The 12,169-nt window shown below is 39.5% G+C and overlaps 1 protein-coding gene across 1 annotated transcript in view; it reads left to right on the top strand.

The window, feature by feature from the left end:
• The window catches only part of LOC141804092 (receptor-type tyrosine-protein phosphatase N2-like), a 238,389-nt gene that overhangs the window by 18,313 nt on the left and 207,907 nt on the right, over positions 1–12,169 (top strand). The window lies entirely within an intron of this gene.

The following is a 12,169-nucleotide window of genomic DNA, read 5'->3' as shown; positions in this document are numbered from 1 at the left end:
CAAAAAGTGAGTTAAATTGGAAACACTTTAATCTGAAAATATCCGTCCTGGAATGAAATGATTTGACTGGAAACGACTCAATATGGAAAAAAACAAGGTCATTACAAAAAGGTTCAAGATGAAACAGTTAAAGATGGTATGAAACATTACCAATTCATGTAAAACCAAACAGTACCATGTTTCGGTACCTAAAGGCTTACTTGTGACTGTGAGGAAGTGGAAGAGTAGGCGATTTTCCATGCTGGGCATGAACACACCATTGCAAGTTTATGTATTGAGAAATAAATATGTTACATTGAAAGTTTCTGAGATTTTATTATGAAAAAAATGAATATTTATTGCCACAGAAACACACAAAAGTAACAAAAATTGGTACCGTTGAGTACCAATACCAATTGCAAGGCACCAGGCATTGGTACACATCCCTGGCTATGATACCAACAAATTTGACTTGAAAGGATGAAAAACATGATATGTTAAGACGCAATGAGATACACTGATATGAGAAAATGATTTACCAATAGCTACAACAGGAAACCATAACATATAAAATGATAAAATAAAAAGTATACATTAAATACAATACTACATGATGCAATCTGTTAAAACAGGTACAGATCCACCGCCAGGTACAATATGTCTCAGTTTTACAGGGAAAGAAAAGGTGTAAAGGACTGGAGACATTGCAATATCTGATTGTCCCAAGAGAATATAATTTCTCTAAAAAAACAGAGGAAATGTATTTTACAAAGCAGGTTGTATGATCCTGACTAATAGGGGTGTTTTTACTGTAACCAATGATAGAAGCTGGAAGTTCAGAGACTCAACTAACATATTAAGAAAAACTCTTCAGGATAAAACCACTCCATTGTTGGTGTTTTAACATAGAAAAAACATTGCAGTTGTCAGCTAACTGCCACTTATTGTGAAACATCAGCTCATCACCCGTTGGCTCCTCTCCACCTGAAGCCCATGTCTCAGAGATCGGAGAAAGCGTTTCCCTCCCAGGCTGAGTCAGCTGAGGTGAGGTGACGCTGACAGCTGGATCTCTCAGTGGAAAAGCTTCGCCGCACGGCTGCACCTCCGGCCATTGTTCTTACCCGCCGTGTGTCCAACCTGCTTCAATAGCCGCTGTCAGCCCGGCCCTCGCAGACAGAGCCGGTGTGTTGTGTCGGTGATTGGCGTCTGAGGCTCTATCAGGCCTTGCAGCAGCTCTGATTGCCTGAGCCTGGCTATAATCTCCTGGCTGGAAAAACAATGAGCGAGGCTGGTATTGTGTAGCTGAGGACATTCTTTCTCTTTCTACCTGTTTGCCAACAACAAGAGAGGAGTGTGACAACTGAGAAATATCTCAATACCCTGAGGAAACAGCGGGGTTCTGTTACATTGGCAGGGGAAGGCGTTTAGGCACTTTGAAATAAAACTCCTGTTTCTGTGTAGACACCGGATTTGTGACAATTCAGAAGAATGAAACAGTCGTTCACAAATTAATTCAACGGTGGATGACATGGAAAACAAACAAGCACAGAGCAGAAGAGACAAAATACTCAGGGAGATGATTATTTCTACTTACAGTGGGGTAAATAAGTATTGAACGCGTCAACTTTTTTCTCATCACATTTCTTAACAAAGATGCAATTCAAACAAAATTTCTACCAGACATCAACTCAAATAATCCACACAAGAAAATGAATCACAACGTGCAGGTCCATAAATAATGATTATGTGGAATTGAGTACAATAACACAGGAAAAAAGTATTGAACACGCTGAGTGTGATTTTGGCCCATTCGTCTGCACAGATTGTCTTTAAATCTGGAATATTCTTTGGTGCCCTCTGGTGAACCCTTTTCATTACTTCTTTCCACAAATGTTCAATTGGATTGAAGTCAGGTGATTGACTAGGCCATTCTAACAGATTGATTTTCTTTTTTTGAAACCATTTGAGAGTCAACTTTGCCGTGTGCTTTGGATCGTTGTCCTGCTGGAAGGTCCAGCCATGTCTCATCTTCATCATCCTGGTGGATGGCAGCAGATTCATATCAAGAATTTCCCCATACATTGCTCCATTCATTGCTCCGTCAATTATATGAAGTTTGCCAACACCATGAGATGAGAAACAACCCCATGCCATGATGCTTCCACCTCCAAACTTCACTGTTGGTGTAGTGTTTTTTAGTGATGTGCAGTGCCATTTCTCCTCCAAACATGGTATGTAGTATGACAGCCCAAAAGTTCAGTTTTGGTCTCATCTGACCAGACAACATTCTCCCAGTATTCTACAGGCTTGTCAAGATGCTGTTTAGCAAACTTTAAACCAGCTTCAACATGCCTTTTCTTGAGGAATGGAGTCTTGCGGGCTGAGCGTCCATAGAGGCCATGGCGGTGGAGTGCACTGCCTATTGTTTTCTCTGTAACAACTGTACCTGCTGCCTCCAAGTCTTTCTGGAGCACTTTCAGGGTGGTCCTTGGCTCGTTGAGTCCTCTTCTGACTATCTTTCTGACTCCCTGGTCAGAAATCTTCAAGGAGCTCCTGTGCGTGGCCTGTTGATGGTAAGGTGGAGCTTCTTCCACTTGTGAATAATGGCCCCAACGGTGCTGACTGGAATATTCAGGTGCTTTGATATAAGTCTGTGCCCAGTTCCATTCTGATGCTGAGCAACAATCAGGTTGTGAATGTCTTCAGAGAGCTCTTTGCCTTTACTGATCATGAGGTGTGTGGTATTTAACTGCTTGGTGAAAAAACGACCTTTTTTATAGGACCATCATTTTGCTCTAGCCCAGCTGATGTTGGTTTGCACTAATTGGAAGTTCAAGTAATAATTACTGACAGATTTCAGGTGGTATGGTGCATTTCCTTGCCAAAGTATACAGCCTTGTCATGGTGTGTTCAATACTTTTTTCCTGTGTTATCGTATTTAATTCAACATAATCATTATTTATGGACCTGAACGTTGTGATTTCTTTTCATGTGTGGATTATTTGAGTTAATACCAATGTCTGGTAGAAATTTTGTTTGAATTGCATCTTTGGAAATAAATGTGATGAGAAAAAAGTTGACGCGTTTAATACTTATTTACCCCGCTGTATCTTAAACAGGCTTTTTGCAGACCGAACATTTCACGTCTCATTCCAACACGTCAGGTTCAGAACAGAGCGTTGAGGCTGGATTGGTGATGTTTTCACTGTGAATGTGGTCTCAGCAGATGCAGCGATGCCGTGTTAAAGCAGATACTTATCACACTGCAAAAAAAGAATCACCCCTTTGAAAAATGAACTAATGTAATAGTGAGTTTCTAATGCCTGACAGTGTAAAGTTTGACCTGCTTTTTCCATGAATTAACAACCCTCTAAAAGCTTCTCACTTCTTTCCCCATTTTAATTGCTCACCTTCATTAAATAGAGTAATAATTGTCATTTTTTAGGGCGCGGGAACCTGTGCTGACTTCCATTTTTAGTCCCAGCATGCAGTGCAGTCTGGAGGTGGAGATAAGGATGGCCGTCTGCCAATCATACTTACAGTCCTTACCTAAAGCTTCCTGTGTTTCTACATGTTTTAATGTGCACTGCGAAGGATGATTATTTCAGTTGTTACATAATCTGAAAATAAATCTCATAATAAGAGGAACAAAAATGCCGTCATGGAATTTCTCACAGTCCAAGCTGATGTCCTTGAATGTCCCGCTTCGTCAAAACCAATAATGTCTAAAGCATAAAAGACAGTAGTGGAACCTTCATGGTCCAACGTATCTTAATGAAATAATATTAGTGTTATTGGAGAAGTTCCTTAAATACTCAGGCTTGATCAATTTTATTAAATAATCACTTAATTTCCAAGATGTTTCTACAGCGCTTATACACTCACCAGCCAATTTATCAGGCAGCAACTTGATTTATTTATTTATTTATCTTAGTATAATGATATTTATTTCCTGTGCTTAGTCCCTCTCCAGCATGCCCTCCCTCTCAAGCTGGGTGATGATGTCACTGTCGCCCCCTTGGTGTTGATTGGTCCCCTGGCTTCTCTCCCAGAGCTGTAACAGAGCTGATCTGGAAGAAGCTGGCTCAGCATGGAAACAGTGGTTTCCAGCAGAGAATACTGCCTCCAGTTAGGCTTTAATTGGCATTAGTTAACTCAGCAAGAAGAGAGCTGAGCTGCACTGTGTGTGTGTGTGTGTGTGTGTGTGTGTGTGTGTGTGTGTGTGTGTGTGTGTGTGTGTGTGTGTGTGTGTGTGTGTGTGTGTGTGTGTGTGTGTGTGTGCTAGAGTTAAACTGCATTATTCCTGTGCTATTTAAAGAGTCTATAAAGCATCACAAACCACTGATTTTTACCTAAGGGGTTCCTCAGAAAGAGGAGAAGATTTATATCCGACACAAAGCAGGGTGGCTTCTTCAGAATTGATGTCGAGTGAGCTGTTCAGTAGAAGTTTGGAATGAGAAGTTTTCTGTTACTCCCAATTTAGTTTTGACTTATTGGTTGATGCGTGCAGGAGAAATCAGAACAGGACATCAAAATGCAATCAATGTTTAGGTTTTCTGGGAACCAAACTCTCACACAAGCCCGTACCAAAAACACACACACAGGAGTGACAAAGCATTGCTCCATTTCAGCCTCCTCTTGATCAGCTGTGAGGGACAGGAAGCACTCCAGACGCTGCCATGGTAACAGGTGCTGGAGGAGCAACCGGTCGCACGTTGTTCTCCCTACATGTGTTCAATAAATGACATGTCACAGCACGCCACAGCACGCCACGGCACAGTGAGGGCTGAAAATAGATCATACTCACAGTCTTTTAGATGAACCTGCTGATCTGATTATAATGACTTAAATAAACAGTGTGTTAGGTATTATGGGATGTTTGGCTTCTCTTGGATAGAGCCAACATAAAAAAGATGAGCTTTAACAATATTAGAAACTTAAATGTTTTGTTTCTTTCCAAGTTTGATCTGTTCTGTTTCTTGGAGCCTGAAAAAAAATCTGGAAATTTCAAACAAACATGCAGCAATTTGGAAACACCCAATTTGGTGAAAAACTTGGTCGGTTAAATTGGATCAAATTGGATTTTAGTATGAGAGAGAAGCATTCTGGTTTCAGCTTCCATCAGCAGCAAACTGACGATGATTCATTCATTCCTACAAACATACCGCTGCAGCTAACAATCTATTAGCATTTAGATTTCAGGACTTTGTAGAAAGCATCAGAAATGTTTCATCAAATCTCATCCAGAGGCTGTTGAAAAGTTTGATTTTTCTACTTTGTGGGCAAACCTGACAAAGATTGAGTTTTTATGGATGCTATTTCATCATGCTAAAGCTAGCCAAATTCAACATGCTACTATGTGATATCATCCTCTAACTGTGCGTTCAAACCAAAAGAGGCAAAAGCGGCAAAAGCGGCAAGCACACCGGAAGTTAATCCATTTTTAATGAGAGCCCTGAGTGGCTAAAGCAGCTAAAGCTGCACCAGATGAGAAGTTGAGCCTCTTTATGGTAATTAGCTATGACGCAGTTCATCGGCAAACATTGGCAACCAATCCGAGTAGAGATGTCCTTCGACCGAGCGGGCCAAAGGAACAACGCATATAACTTCGACTCCTAGTTCCGTCATGGATATCGGAAAGCTCATAAATCGTTTCCGGGCTCATCCTATTCTTTTTAATGTCCGCCTTTTTAGCTACCACGACCACCAACAAAAAAAATTGTGTCGCGGAGGTGGTAGATTGTTCTGGTGAGTTAAAAAAAAATCTGCAGTAATAGCAGAAAATAGTGAAGTGAAGCGTAGTCCGTGGCAAAGACGTAGCCTAGCCTAGCATGCTAGCATTTCTTGCTTTATCTGAATGAGATGACACCAGGGCTCCAGACGAACTTTTTTCAGCAACAGTCTGAGGTATACGACGGGGGCGCAGGTTACTCTTATAATCAAACAGTCTCCACTGGATCCTTCTGGAACCTTCCGTGGATGGCTTCGTACTGGACTGTGCGCCAGGATCTGAATGGACGCCAGTAACCTGGTTTTCACTTGCCTGGAGTTGGAAGCTATTTCTTGTTTTGTTTTTTTTGGCCTGGTGTACCAGTGATTTTTGTTTCTCGATCGAGTGCTTTTGTTTTGGACTACCTTTTTTCTTCCTTGAGGATTTATCTTTAGTTTCTTGTAGATTAATGTTTTTTTGTGTTACGGAGAAACAGGATTAAAGGACCGTTTAAAATAGTGTGAAGAATGACAGCTTGTATTTTTTCGTTAGTTGGGAACTTTTTCATGATTTTGGTTTTATGAACATTGAGATTATTGTTTTATTTTGGTTGTGATTTATTTTGAAACGGGGAATATGCATGGGTTGCATAGGGGTTTAATTTATTGATTAAAAGATTAACATGGAGTCTGGGAGAATTATTGGTTGTTTTTTCTTAAATTGTATTAATTTTGAGTGCCTTTTATTCCTGGTGGTCAGAGGTTTTTTCCCCTGTTGTGTTATAGCTCCGACTGGAGAACGGTCAGATCGTTGCTTGATTGCTTCCTGCCTGTCAATCTGCTTGCTTTCGCCTTTTTTTTGCCTCTTTTGATGTGAACACACAGTAATTCTTCATCTTTCAACCTCTAACACTTCTAGATCCTTTTTTTCTGATGCTTCCCTCTCCCGTCATCTTCCGTTTATTTTTGTTGCTTTTATGTTAATTATTTATTTCCATCGCTGCTTTTATCCCTTATTTCTATACGGCTTTTATCCCTTTTATATCGCTCTCTCCTCTCTCCTCTTTGTCTTTTTAATTGCTCACACTATCTTTCATCTTTGGTTCAGAGTCCTTCCTGGGTTTTGTGTTCTTATGATGTCTGGGTTTGTTATGCCAAGCGATGTCAGATGTCATTGATCTGGAGGAGTGCAGTTTGTGAGGAATGGACTCGTGTTGTTCCCCAGAGGCGCCGGGGCCATTAAGACGTCTTAATCCAGTTCATTAGGCTGGACTCAGTTTGCTGCCTTCAGTCAGAAACAGACAACAACAAAACAACTCAGCGTTTGTGTGGCCACACCTTGTCTGCTCTCACATCAGGAGACAAAAACGCTTCTTTAATTTTCTCACAGAAGCTTCAAATGACCTGGTCCCAATTTTAATAGTTAACTGCTATGAATCACATTTTCAAACATGTTTTAAACTTGATGGTTTTCAGTGAAGTGAAGTCTGATAAAAGAAGAGAAAGCAAAGTCCCAGTTTGACAACCTGAGGATGTCCCTCAGATCTGAGTGACACCTGCAGTTAGTTTCCAACCTTTTAGCAAACTCTGTAGTTAAATTCTTTTGCTTCGTTTTCCTCCACAGATTTTTTATGATTCACACACTCCTAAATAATGCTTTGCGAGTTTTTGTGACGCTGCTGCCTCCTGACATCAGTTTGATTAGCCGCGCCTGCGTGCTTAGCTCATAGGTTAGTGCTCAAAATCAAAGTACTTTGGTGATATTGTAATTCTGTTTGACTCAAAGTTCAGATTATTTTTGTTCAGTGGTAGTGAGGGTCAAAAGCATTAACACTTTGTGAAGTGAAGTTAGCTTAAGTTCATGCAGGACATGGAAGTCATACACCCTGTACTCAGAAAAGCAGAGCTGTAACGCCAATTCTAACTGTATCTGTTTGCCAATAAATGGTTCAAACCCATACCCTACCATACCAACTTTATTCATGAAGCACTTTTAAAAACAACCACAGCTGTAAACAAAGTGGTGTACAGGTAGATAAAAACAAAATGATAAAAACAGATAAGTAAAACAGACACATAAAGGAAAACATGCTAGAAACAATTAAAAGCAAATAAAAGAGGGAATAAGATTGGGCAAAGAAACTAAGTCTGGCCGAGGTGAAAAACCAAAGAATAAAAATGGGTTCAAGATGCTTTTTTTAAAGTATTTTTTTCTCTTTTTTTTCAAGATACATGACAAGAGTTTTCCTGACTAAGCATAAAAAATGTGTCATTGAATGCCAAATATTTTTCAAATATGCAAAATATTTCAAAATATGAAAAAAATATTTCATAAAAACCCAAAATCTTTCTTGGGAAGCAAAAAAAATTCCAAAAATGCTAAACTAAAAATCTTATAGGATGCATTTGTTATTTCAGCGGGTTGTTAAATTTTTGTCTTCCATAAAAAATCTCTGTATTTTTTACTTTTTTTTTTTGACCTTTGACCTTTTTTTTGCATAACATTTATGTATGGAAGCCCATTTCCACCAGTTAAAACATTTAAAATTATTATTATTATTTTTTTAAGATTTTTTTTGTTGTTGCACATATTAAGACATTAAAATGAGATAAAAAGAAAATTATGAGATTATGAATTTAAAAATAGTTTTTAAAAAGTCAAACATTTTTAACTGGCAGAGATGGGCTTCCATACTCCTGATCTTGATGTTCATGTTGATGAAATGGTTGTAAAATCAACTCTTTGGGCCACCGTACTTTTGACTTATAAACTAGATCATTAGGGTGTTTTTTTTTTTTACTGAAATATGTCAAAAGTCCAGTGTTGATATTTTATATTAGGACAGCAGTGGGAAGCAGGAAGACACGGTGGTAACTTATCTGTAAAGTGCCAAAAAAGGACAAAATAGCACAAGATTAAAAGAAAAACAATTGATTTTATGACCCTAATCACAATTCAATGAAGACATGAACTCTTGCAGCTGTTTCTTGAACATTTTATATTTTTCTGAATCTGTGTGATGCACTTGTGCAGTTATTTTCTCCACAGAAAAGATGATTTGAAACTTGAAAAGTGGTGAATAAGTTTGTTAACATGTTGATTTTTGTAACAAAAGTAGAGGAAAACTACTGACTGAAAAGACTGACTACACTCGTCACTGGCAGGGTTTATTTTAGATGCCACTCTTGATGATTTCTTCCATTTACTTCTGGCATATACAAGCTGAAACTAGATTGACTCAAGTTGGTTTGTACAAAACTGATTTTCCTATTTCAAACCAGCCAGAGGGCAGCTGCAGCTTCTGGTTTACTGCGTCAGTGGGTAGAATGCAGGAGGACAATCCTTCAAAAAGTTAATGGTGGATAGTGTTTCAGCAAAGTGTGTTTTTTATTTTACCGAGCAACATTTATATTAATATTATTGCATCTTAGGGCAACATCTGCGTCAGCGTTGCCGGTCCATCTCCTCCATCTTAACGCAGCCTGTGCTTCTGTGAATCCTCATTCTGCTCTAATCTGCTCCATAAATCAGAGGAAGACGTGTCTGGCTCTGAGTATCAGCCCCCTGGTAGGAAACTGGGATAGATTACAGAGCCTTAGATATGCATGAGTGTAATTATGAGAGATAATTCAAGATGTTCCTTCTGGGAGACGCAGAACCGGTGTTACTGTACGCTGTTTGAGATCAGAGCAGAGGGAGAAGAAAGGCCTGCTGCAGGACTTCACTCCAGAGATTGTTTTCCTTTCCTCTGTGTTTCAGTCTCAGTACAACAAACATGTTGGTATGAATAATCAGCAGGAAACCTCAGTGTTTTTATTCTGGGAGAAAACAGCAGTGTGGAATACTCACAAGCACAAAAAAGCTAGTTGGTTGGTTGGTGTGTGCTGCATTGGTTAAGTTAATCAATGTTCTGCACACAACATACTTGAAAAATGTCCTACTGACGTACAGATGTGTCTATGCTTTGTTGAGGCTTCAGCAAATGTTGAAGTTTCTTCTAGACCTAACTCTGTTAAATTTTGAGACCCAACATCAAGACAGGATAAGATCCAGTCCCGTTTCACATCTTAATCCACCATGAAGAAACCACTGTGCAGCATTTACCAAGTAACAATGGCTCTCTGCTTTAAGCTGGCAGGTAATGGATAAAATCGGCCTCGGACTCTCTAGCTCCATATAATGAGCCTAAAACATTCACACAGTTAAACAAAGCAGCAAGTTTACACATTAAAAACTGTTCATGTTAGACATCAGAGACGACAGCTTTGCCATCATTCTCCTGTCAGCCTCCACCTCCACAGGGGCCAGAGGGTCCACAGGGTCCAGAGGGCAGCCCAGAACTGAGCTGGCCTTCTTCACCAGTCTGTTCAGTCTCAGTCTCCCTTGTCTTGTCCGCCTACAGCAGTTGAAATCCTTCCAGTGTAGCGTTTCTGTCCATATAGCTCCGTTAGCTATGTCTCTGTGAATAGCATGATGCTAATCCTGGTTCAAGGTTCAGTGATCAGATGAGTTAACCTTAAGTGTACAATATAAAAGCCTAAAGGCCTAAATAGTGAAGTACATCAGTATAAGAGACAGGAAGTGTTTGTCCAAACAATAACTTTGCTAAAGAAGATTCCATATAAATTATTTTAAAAGTACCTTTGAGTACATTTCAGGGCCTTAACTTTTTTCTTTTACTTGAGTAGAGATTTGGGTCAGTACCTTTTACCTTGAATAAAGTTTTTATTTTTATTTTTTTACATTGGTATTTTTCGGTCAATCTAAATTGTCCGTAGTTGTGAGTGTGTGCGTGAATGGTTGTCTGTCTCTATGTGTCAGCCCTGCGATTGACTGGCGACGAGTCCAGGGTGTACCCCGCCTCTCGCCCAATGACAGCTGGGATAGGCTCCAGCCACCCGCGATCCTGAATAGGACAAGCGGTATAGAAAATGGATGGATGGATGGATTGGTATTTTTCTTCTACTAATGTTAGGAATTTGGGCACTATCCGGTCTAGCACTTGTTAACATTGGGCTGCTAACAATGAAATGTAATGTTTAAACAATGCAACCATGGTTATATGTAGGGATGGATACCTTTCACATTTGAAACAATATGGTACAGATACCCGGTATCTGGCAACCAGTACCGGTACTCTACGGTACCAGTTTTCAGTACTTTTCTGTATTTATGTGATAAAAAATATCAATTTGTTTAAAAATAACGTTTTTTTTTTTTTTTTTTTTGATTGAACATATTAATTCTTCAATATACAACCTTGCTGTGTTAATGTCCAGCATGGAAAATCACCAACTCTTCCACTCCCCCATAGTCACAAGGATGCATTTAGGTACCTAAACATGGTACCTTTTGGTTTTACATGAATCAATACTTGGTACTTTTGCCACAATTTGGTCGGCACGTTTAAAAGTACCTAATTTGGTACCCATCCCTCGTTATCTGTAACATCTCCGGACAAATACAGAAACAGTTAAGGCCCTTGCCCTCTGTGTGTGTGTGTGTTGGGGCATGCCAAAGATAAAGTAGGTTGCGGTACCTGCTTTTGACCACTGGGTGTAGCCATGACTTTGATACATTTATCATGTTTAGTCATGTTGGTAAGAGATCATTTAAGAATGTGGATGATTTGAATCATGTTTGAAGATGTTTATAATAAAGAACATCACTAGTGTCCAGTAGGTGGCACTATTCCTTTCACTATGCTATCCTATAACTAGAATGCATGTGTATATGAGTCTAGAGTGGGACTGTGATGATGTGTGTTCAGTTGGGTACAGATCCGAAATATATGTGAAAGATACTACCATGCATGTCCAGAGGGTGGCGCTATTGCAGATGTAGAGAATTGCGCATATAGATGTGTTAGGAGGTGGACACACTTTGATAGCACATCTCTCTAAAAACTGACACCAGTTTAACTCAAACTCTGGATAGACGAAGCAATGATTGTTATAAAACTGTATTGCTTCCGGATATTGGGGCTCATTCTTTTGGGACCAGCACTGTAAACCTTAACTGTGACCAGAGAAAATGCTGAACTGAGAAATGGATCCTCTTGTTGTGATCTGTGGGAGTTGTTCAACTAAAGAACTGGGTAGATTTTATTACAGTTTGAAATTTGAAGCAAATTGAACCTTATGTGAAGAAGCTTCAGCAACTTCCTGGTTCATGGTGAGACATCAGAGTTTGACACGACGCCATAGACACTCTTTAACTACAGGACATGACCTGATCAGTGATGCTTTATCAAAGGCTTGGTAGACATTTATGAGCATTTCTGATAGAAATTAATACATTTAAGGAAAGGAGAAGCCGTAAAAATAGTATAAACACCACTGCAAATGTAACAAGTTTGGTGTCCATGGGCAACAAACAAGGAATAAAGGCGATGACAGACTCCAAATACAGAGATTACTGAAAGAGGAGACAAAAATAATAGAAAACAACAAAGAATACGGAGCTGCTGCAACAAATGGC

Source organism: Halichoeres trimaculatus, unplaced genomic scaffold (assembly GCF_033239565.1).
Source record: "Halichoeres trimaculatus isolate MK-OKI-2021-1 unplaced genomic scaffold, fHalTri1.1 fHalTri1_scaffold_15, whole genome shotgun sequence".
NCBI classification, from domain to species: Eukaryota; Metazoa; Chordata; class Actinopteri; order Labriformes; family Labridae; genus Halichoeres; species Halichoeres trimaculatus.
Note: the sequence above shows the minus strand (reverse complement) of the source record. Positions and strands in the feature narration are given on the sequence as shown.